This window comes from Sus scrofa, chromosome 1, assembly GCF_054392235.1.
Source record: "Sus scrofa isolate SSC_HxYL_T2T_F1_AM1 chromosome 1, Sscrofa_HxYL_maternal_Yorkshire_Landrace_v2.0, whole genome shotgun sequence".
Lineage (NCBI taxonomy): Eukaryota > Metazoa > Chordata > Mammalia > Artiodactyla > Suidae > Sus > Sus scrofa.
Window position 1 is genome coordinate 251,522,979 of NC_139383.1, and position 7,944 is coordinate 251,530,922.

Genomic DNA, 7,944 nt, shown 5'->3' on the forward strand with positions numbered 1-7,944 from the left:
TGGTTTTATAACATAGCCAACCCCTAGATTTATGTCTCTAGGTCTGTTCACCACTTGCCTTGCTCTGACTTAATCCCTTGGGGTGTTGTGGCTGAGGCGCCCTCTAACGACTGCTGGTGATAATCGCCATAATACTCTTGTGTTTGGGTTGCAGACTACAATTTAGTACACATTAAAAAAAAAATGATTTTTGAAGTATAGTTGATTTACAATCTTGGGTTAATTTTCGCTGTACAGCAAAGTGAGTCAGTAATATACATACGTTTACATATATTTATATATTATATTTCAGATTCTTTTCCGTTATATCATAAGATTTGAATATAGTTCCCTGTGCTATATGGTAGGTTCTTGCCGTTTATCTATTCTTTTAGTTCTATCATTTTATTTTATCAAAATGACAAAGGTGGGAAGTAGCTAGAATAGGACTTCTTATTTCTGTTTTTCAGATAGGGAAACTGAGGCTCGCTGGGATGAAGGGATCTTCTCAGGGGTATAGAATTACTTGTTGGTAGAACTGGATTGACAACCCAAGTCTTTAGTCCAGGGCTCTTCCCACGGCCTTACATTTTGCTGGCATTTATTAACTTAGAATGTCTAAGGGTAGCATTTATTTGCAAATGCACGGTCTTCTTCCCACCCCCCATCCCCAGCCTTCTGCTTGATCTCAGACTCAGTCCTTCTCCAGGAATGATGTGTCACCACCCAGCAGCCAAATTAGAAATCCAGCCCTTGACATTTCCTCTCTCTTGCTCCATAGCCAGTCTTCAAGTCAGCCCTGTGGTTTTTAATTCCTAAATATGTTTTCAGTACCTCCACGTCCCTGCAGTTCTGGACCCCCCTAGTCTAAGCCTCTATCCCTCACCCGAACTTGTCCCTTAATTTTGTTATGCTGTCCTTTCTATTCATCTGCTTCTCTGTGAGTTCTTGGGTAATGTGGATTTGAACAATGTTAATCGGGTTTCTATTTTACAGGATTTCTCTTTGGCATGCTAATCATGGTCACGGTGAGTCTTTAAGCTGGGGGATCATGTGTTTTGCATGCCCCAAACTCACTCGGTGGTTCCTGGACCCCTGCAGTCCATCCTGCACCCTGAAGCCACACTGATCTCTGCTAACCGCAAACCTCTTAGGCTGCCCTCCCCACAGTGCTCCTGCCACCCTTGCCTTTCTGCTTCTCTGACGTGTGTAGGACACACCATCAGTTCTGCCTACCCCCACCCCAGACCCCTTTGCCAGTTCTCCTGCACCCATCTCCAGCTTTAGCAGCACTGACCACTGACACCCACAGTTACCTCTTCTGGGGAGGCCACACTCCCCCACCCTCCACAAGCATCTCATAACCACAGTCTGACTTGGTGGACTGATTCACCAAAGGCCTCAAGGAGAGAAACTCTGCTGTGCACTTTATCTTCCTGAACCAGGTTCGGATCAGGAGGGAGTTAGAGTTCACTGGAGAGCACATCCTTGCTCTTGTTCTGCTTCCCTCTCTTCCTTTAGGTTTTTTCCCCCGTCTGCCTCTGCCTCTTGAGAGCCCTCCCTAAGACACCTGCCACCCCTCAGTCGCTATAGGGATCCTTGCACACTGTCCCTCACTCCCTTGCCTCATTCTCGTATGAAGCAGGTCTGTCTCCCTCACGGAGCTGCCAATGCCACCAGGGACCACGTGGCTCCATCCCCCATGCCTGAGAGGTGCTTCAGATTTGCTAGATGAAGTTAGAAAGTATCATAGATACCCAGCATGCAAATGAAAAAGATGTGTAAAATACGGCAGGCAGGCAGCAAGTTAACCTCCAGAGTGTATTAAAAGCTTTTGCCAAGAGAAGAGGCAAATGTCTTAATACATAAAAGATCATGCTCAGGCAATTTGTGCCTGCAAATGGAGATGATGGCTACATCTATGATAAAGTATGTTAATCAGAAAATAGCAAATTAAAATAGTAGTTGAAAGAACATTGTTTTTGACTATTAGGTTACCCAAAGTTGGTTCTTTTCTTTTTAGGGTTGAACCGCAGCATATGGAGGTTCCGAGGCTAAGGATCAAATCAGAGTTATAGCCACTTGCCTACACCACAGCCACAGCAACACCCAGATCTGCAACCTATACCACAGCTCATGTCAACAGTAGATCCTTAACCCATTGAGTGAGGCCAGGGATCGAACCTATGTCCTCATGGATACTAGTCAGATTCGTTTTCCACTGAGCCACAAGAAGAACTCCCCCAAAGCTGATTCTTAAAAGAGCATCATTTTGGTGAGGAGATAAGGAACCAGGCATTCTCATACATGGCTGGTGGGCAGATAAGTTGGTACCATATTAAAAGAGAGTTCTGCAGGGCAGAAATTTGGTCTCTTATTCTCTGTGATTTCTCTAGTGCCCAGAACCATGCTTGGCATTAGGTACCAAATTAATATTTGTTGAATAAATAGAAGATAATTTGGCAATCTCTATCAAGAACTTTAAGTTTTTCACACCCTTTGGTTTAATAATTTTACTTCAAAAAGAAACCCTTAGAGAGTTGGACAAAGGTATTTGTGTCAGGACCTTTTTTGCGCATTCATTTATAAAATCCAAAGACAGGAAACAGCCTGAATGTCCACAGGCTGATGATTAGTGAAATAACTATGGCACATCCACACTTATCAATCTGATAATAAATGATAAAAATGAAGTATTTGAAGAATATTGGGTATATAGGATTAAGCTACTCATAAATGCTAAATGAAAGGAGAATATGAATTTTTATATACAGTGTAATCTCAATGTTTGCTAGAAAAAATGAGTTGTTAATGGTGTGTTCCAGAGATTTTTATTTCTTTATTTTTCAAGATTTCAACAATGACTATGTAGTACTTTTATAGTCAGGAAAAAAATCTGAAAGAAGAAAGCACGGTTAATAGCAATATTGTGGGCAGCCAAGACAAGTAGGAATAACTGGTAATCTTATTTTCCCCACTAATACTTCATAATAGATCATTTTATGGTGGGTTAAGGAGTGTAGCCCCTGATTGAATTAGGCTGGTTTTATTTAGACAACAATGAGAAGTAAATTTCTTGCTGTCAGAGGCTGCTTGGCATTGTTTCCATGTTCTTAGTGTATTTTTTTCCATGACCTGGAGAATCTTAAAATATTGGCTCTACTTGTTAAGAGAATATCACAACTCCTTTGACTGGAATTGATTTCTCCTGTGGCTCCTGGGGTCTGTAAAAGGCATCAGGATGCGACATGGCATTGACCTTTATTCTTTGCCTTGGCCAGAGAATTTCCCTATGGCTGGCTCAAGGTTTTCAAGAGGAAGGCAATTAAATGACCTAGCACAATTGCCTGGATTCTCGACCCTGGCCTTATCTTGATTAGGAGGAAGTGGAGAGCTAGTTGTTCCAAATTTAGAGCACAGAAAAGAGCCAGATGTTTGTGACTGTCACGTGGAGGAAGCCTTAACCCTTTAGGGCTTTTGTCCCACTCGCCCCTTCTCAGATATCTGCTTGGTTCCTCTTGACACAGAGCAAAGAAATTTTAACTTCTATCCCCCCTCCTTTTTCTTTTGCATTTTAGGGCAGCGCCCACGGCATATGTAGGTTCCCAGGGTAGGGGTCTAATCAGAGCTATAGCTGCCAGCCTACACCACAGCCACAGCAACGCCAGATCTGACCCATGTCTGTGACCTACACCACACCTCACGACAATGCCGGATCCTTAACCTACTGAGCGAGGCCTGGGATTGAACCCGCAACCTCATAGTTCCTAGTCAGATTTGTTTCTGCTGCGCCATGACGGGAACTCCCCGCTTCCCCTTCTAAGTCTATGGTGAGGCTTATGCTAAGTATTGAAAGGACCCTGAGCACGTCTGATGGCTTATGTTAAACCTTCCATCATCTTTAAGATGGAATCCAGGATCCTGACCTGGTAGTCAAGGCTCTTTACCCCCAGGCCTCTGTCTCCTTCTTCCAGCATCCATCCTCACTACAGTGAGAGAACAGCTGTTAAGAGCAAAAACTCCAGGGATGCACATTTGGCCCTTAGGGTAGTGGGGAAACAGACACGAAGCAGGAAAATACATTTATCTGGCAGAGGTCTGGGTTCGAAGGCCAGATAGACCTCTTACTAACTGTGTAATCTTGGGCAAGTCATTTCATGTCTCTACGCTTTAGTCATCCCACTTGTTAAAGGCCGGTAATAATAATAAGATTAACAATAATAATACCAAATTCATAAGGTTTATGTGAGCGTGACATCATTTCATGTATGGAAAGCACTCAGTACAATGCCTCCCACATATTTTGTGCCTAATATAAGTTAATTCTTCTTTTCTCTTATTCATTCACTTGGAAAAAAATTGCTGAGTTCTGAATAGGTGCTGGAAATTCGGAAGGAGATGGTGCACAGTCCCTAGCTTACCCCAAGAAACCCATATTTTAGTGATGGAGACTCAGTGAGCATAGGCCAACATGACACAGCTCCAGGGACTACATTCCAGACACCCTGGTCCCTTTCCCAAACACACCACCGACCTCCATGCTTTTCACCTGTGTTCATTTGTTCCTTGTGTTAGAAAAGTTTTCCCCTTCCTCTGCCATTTGAAGACTTTCAAGATGCAGCCTAAATGGCATCAACATGATGAAGACTTCCTGAACCCTAAACCAGAATCATGACCCTGCCTGTGTCTCTACGGTGCTCAGCACAAACTCTCTGACTCTAGCCTTCCTCTCCCCTGAGGGCTGCTTGTATAGGAGCATCTCCCAGTAGACTGGGAACCCCTTAAAGGCAGGTGTATGCTTGACCCATTTCCATGCCTCAGTGTCAGAACCGGACCAGGCACCCTGTAGATACTGAAGGACTTTGTTGGTTGAGTGAATGAGTGAACGGGTAGAAAGGCACTTGACATCAGAGGAGAAACTTCTGCATTGATCGGGGAGATGGGGAGGAAGGATGTTTCCTTTCTGCTACGGTATTTTATAAGACTATAAAATCTGCTCTGCAGATGGGTGAGTCCCTCCTACTCTTTCCATCTACGGGCAAGGATACATTTATGTAGTCATAGGAAACTTGGAGAAGGTGCACGTTCTCGGCAGTGTCTGCCTGAGAAAGCTGTCCTGAGCATGGCTTTCAAATTACTAACATTGTCAGGAGCATCCTTAAAGGGTTAAGATCCTTGTCCTGATGCTGGTCTTGTGCCATTTCCTTCTCCTTTCCCTGAGTGGGAGACTATTTAATTGGAAGTGGAATTGCTAAGGCCAGTATTGCAACAGAAATAATTGGATGTACAACTACATGTGCTTTGGAGACAGAGACACAGAAATTTCATTGAATTCCAGTTTCTTCATTTATTGTTGGGTGATCCAGGAGTGACTTCTTTCTGGACCTCATCCATTATATAGTGATTGAGACGGCAGGAGTTAGGGTGATAAGGCTGATTATTCTCTGAGGTTCCTTCCGGCTCTGATATGCCAAGTCTGCAACTTACATGTTTTCGGGTTGACCAAAAGCCCACTGACACAGAGTTGCTGGAAAGTGATATGGATGGAGTTCTGGGAGATGATCCCAGTCTTGTGTGTTCAAGGCCATGGTTTAGGAACCAAAACTCAGAATTGCTCTGAAACCACAGAGACCCAAATCCGCCCACTGGAAGTTGAGCACATCCTTGCTCAAATTTGTAAATGAAAAGCAGAGGTTTTTTTTTTTACTTGTTTGGAGGGTGTATGGCTGGATATAACCTGGTAGTGGGTGTATAGACTGGCTTATCCAAATGGGGGAGGCCCTCTCTGGGGCCAGCATCATAAGTCAGGAGGCATGTCCCTGGGCAGCCCACCCTGGCCATCAGGATGTAAAGATCCCTTAAGTGAGTCTTATTCAGGCACCTGATCTTAAGGATACCCTAAGGGAGTTCTTTTAACTCTCTATGTTGTAGAGCCCATAACAGGGTCAGTTAAAGAGAACTCAACCCACTCCTCTTGGTAGTGAATTGCAGTATATACTTTTTTTTTTTTTCTTTCTGTCTTTTTAGAGCCACACTTGCAGCATATGGAAGTTCCCAGTCTAGGGGTCGAATTGGAGCTGTTGCGGCCAGCCTACGCCACAGCCACAGCAATGCCAGGTCCAAGCCACCTCTGTGACCTACACCACAGCTCACGGCAACGCCGGATCCTTAACCCACTGAGCGAGGCTAGGGATCTAACCTGTAACCTTCTGGTTCCTAGTCGGATTTGTTTCTGCTGTGCCGCAACGGGAGCTCTGCAGTATATACTTTCTAAAAAACTTGAGACAGAATTCACATACCATAAACTGTGCCTCTTTAAAGTGTAGAATTTAATGGTTTTTAGTCTAGTCACAAGTTTATGCAACCGTCACCACTAATTCCAGAATATTTCATCACCCCCGGAAAAACTCCCATGTACGTTAGCTGTCATACCCCATCCCCCCTGTCCACTTAGTCACCAGCAACCACTAATCTGCCTTCTGTCTCTATGGATCTGCTTATTCTAGACTTTTCATTGAAAAGAACCTTATGACATGCAGCCTATCAAGTGTGTGTTCTTTCATTTTAGCATAATGTTTTTGAGGTTCATCCATGTTGAGCATATACGTTTTGAACAAGGAAAATTTATATTTGCATATCACCTTTCAGCTAGCACAGAGGCATAACTGTAGTGTGAGTTTGGTGGGACCTGCCATCTCAGCCGATCTGATAAACTAGCCCAGTTCTTTATCAGACCTTCCTTACTTCATTATTCCATTTCCCTTTTGGCCTTTTTCAATAATTATATAGATCTTTAAAATTTAGTCAAATTGATTGATATTTTCATTTTTTGTTTCATCTTGCTGCATCTTTGAGTTTTTCCCAACCCAAGATAATTTAAATATGCACGTATATTTTTTGGTCATAGTTTCCTGCTTTCACTTTTACATTTATAACTTTAATTCATCTAGAGTTTCTGAATGGCGTGAGGTAGGCACCTAAGTTTAATTTTTCCCATATGGTTAGTGAGTCACACCACTGGACATCTTTTTCTCATTGATTTGGAAACAATAGCCTTAGCATTTACAACTTTTTATATGTAGTTGGGACTGTTTCTGAACTTTCTTTTCTGCACCGATCTGTCGATTCTTTAGCTGCTAGCATACCTTTACATTTCTCACCCCTTTATGATACAATTTAATATTTGTTAGGATGAGTTTATAGTATCATTCATTTAAAATCATGCCTAGGGGGAGTTCCCATCGTGGCGCAGTGGAAACAAATCCAACTAGGAACCATGAGGTTGCAGGTTAGATCTCTGGCCTTGCTCGGTGGGTTAAGGATCTGGCGTTGCCGTGAGCTATGGTGTAGGTCAGTGGCTCGGATCTGGCGTTGCTGTGGCTGTGACATAGGCCTGCAGCTACAGCTCCGATTTGACCCCTAGCATGGGAACCTCCATATGCCACAGGTGCTGCCCTGAAAAAAGGCAAAAGACAAAAAAATAAATAAATAAAATAAAATCATGCCTGGTTATTATCATATGTTTATTGTTCTGGTTTAGACTTATTTGTTAAGATGACGTATTTTTTGTGTAATGTGTATTGCTATGTTATTTAAAAGCTTAAATTCTGCCTTAGAGAACAATAGAAGCGAGCCACTGTGAGATATATAAAGTTAGTAAAGCATGTATGGGCTGAACACAGGTGGAAAGGTTGTAAGGACCAAGGAATCACTAAATATTCATGAAGTCTGAGACATCAGATATGTGTGACAACTACAGCAGAGCTGCAGTAGAAGAGCCACATCCATGATGGCTGAGCGGAGAACCTGCTGCTGCCCCAGCCTAGTCTGCTCCCTCCAACTGAGGCAAGAGTAGAAGAACATCTATTTTCTTTAAGCCATTATTACACAAAACTGAACATAACCTGGATTTCATTTTTGTATTTGCTTGTCTGGGTTAGGATTTGTAGAACAGTGTTACCTTCT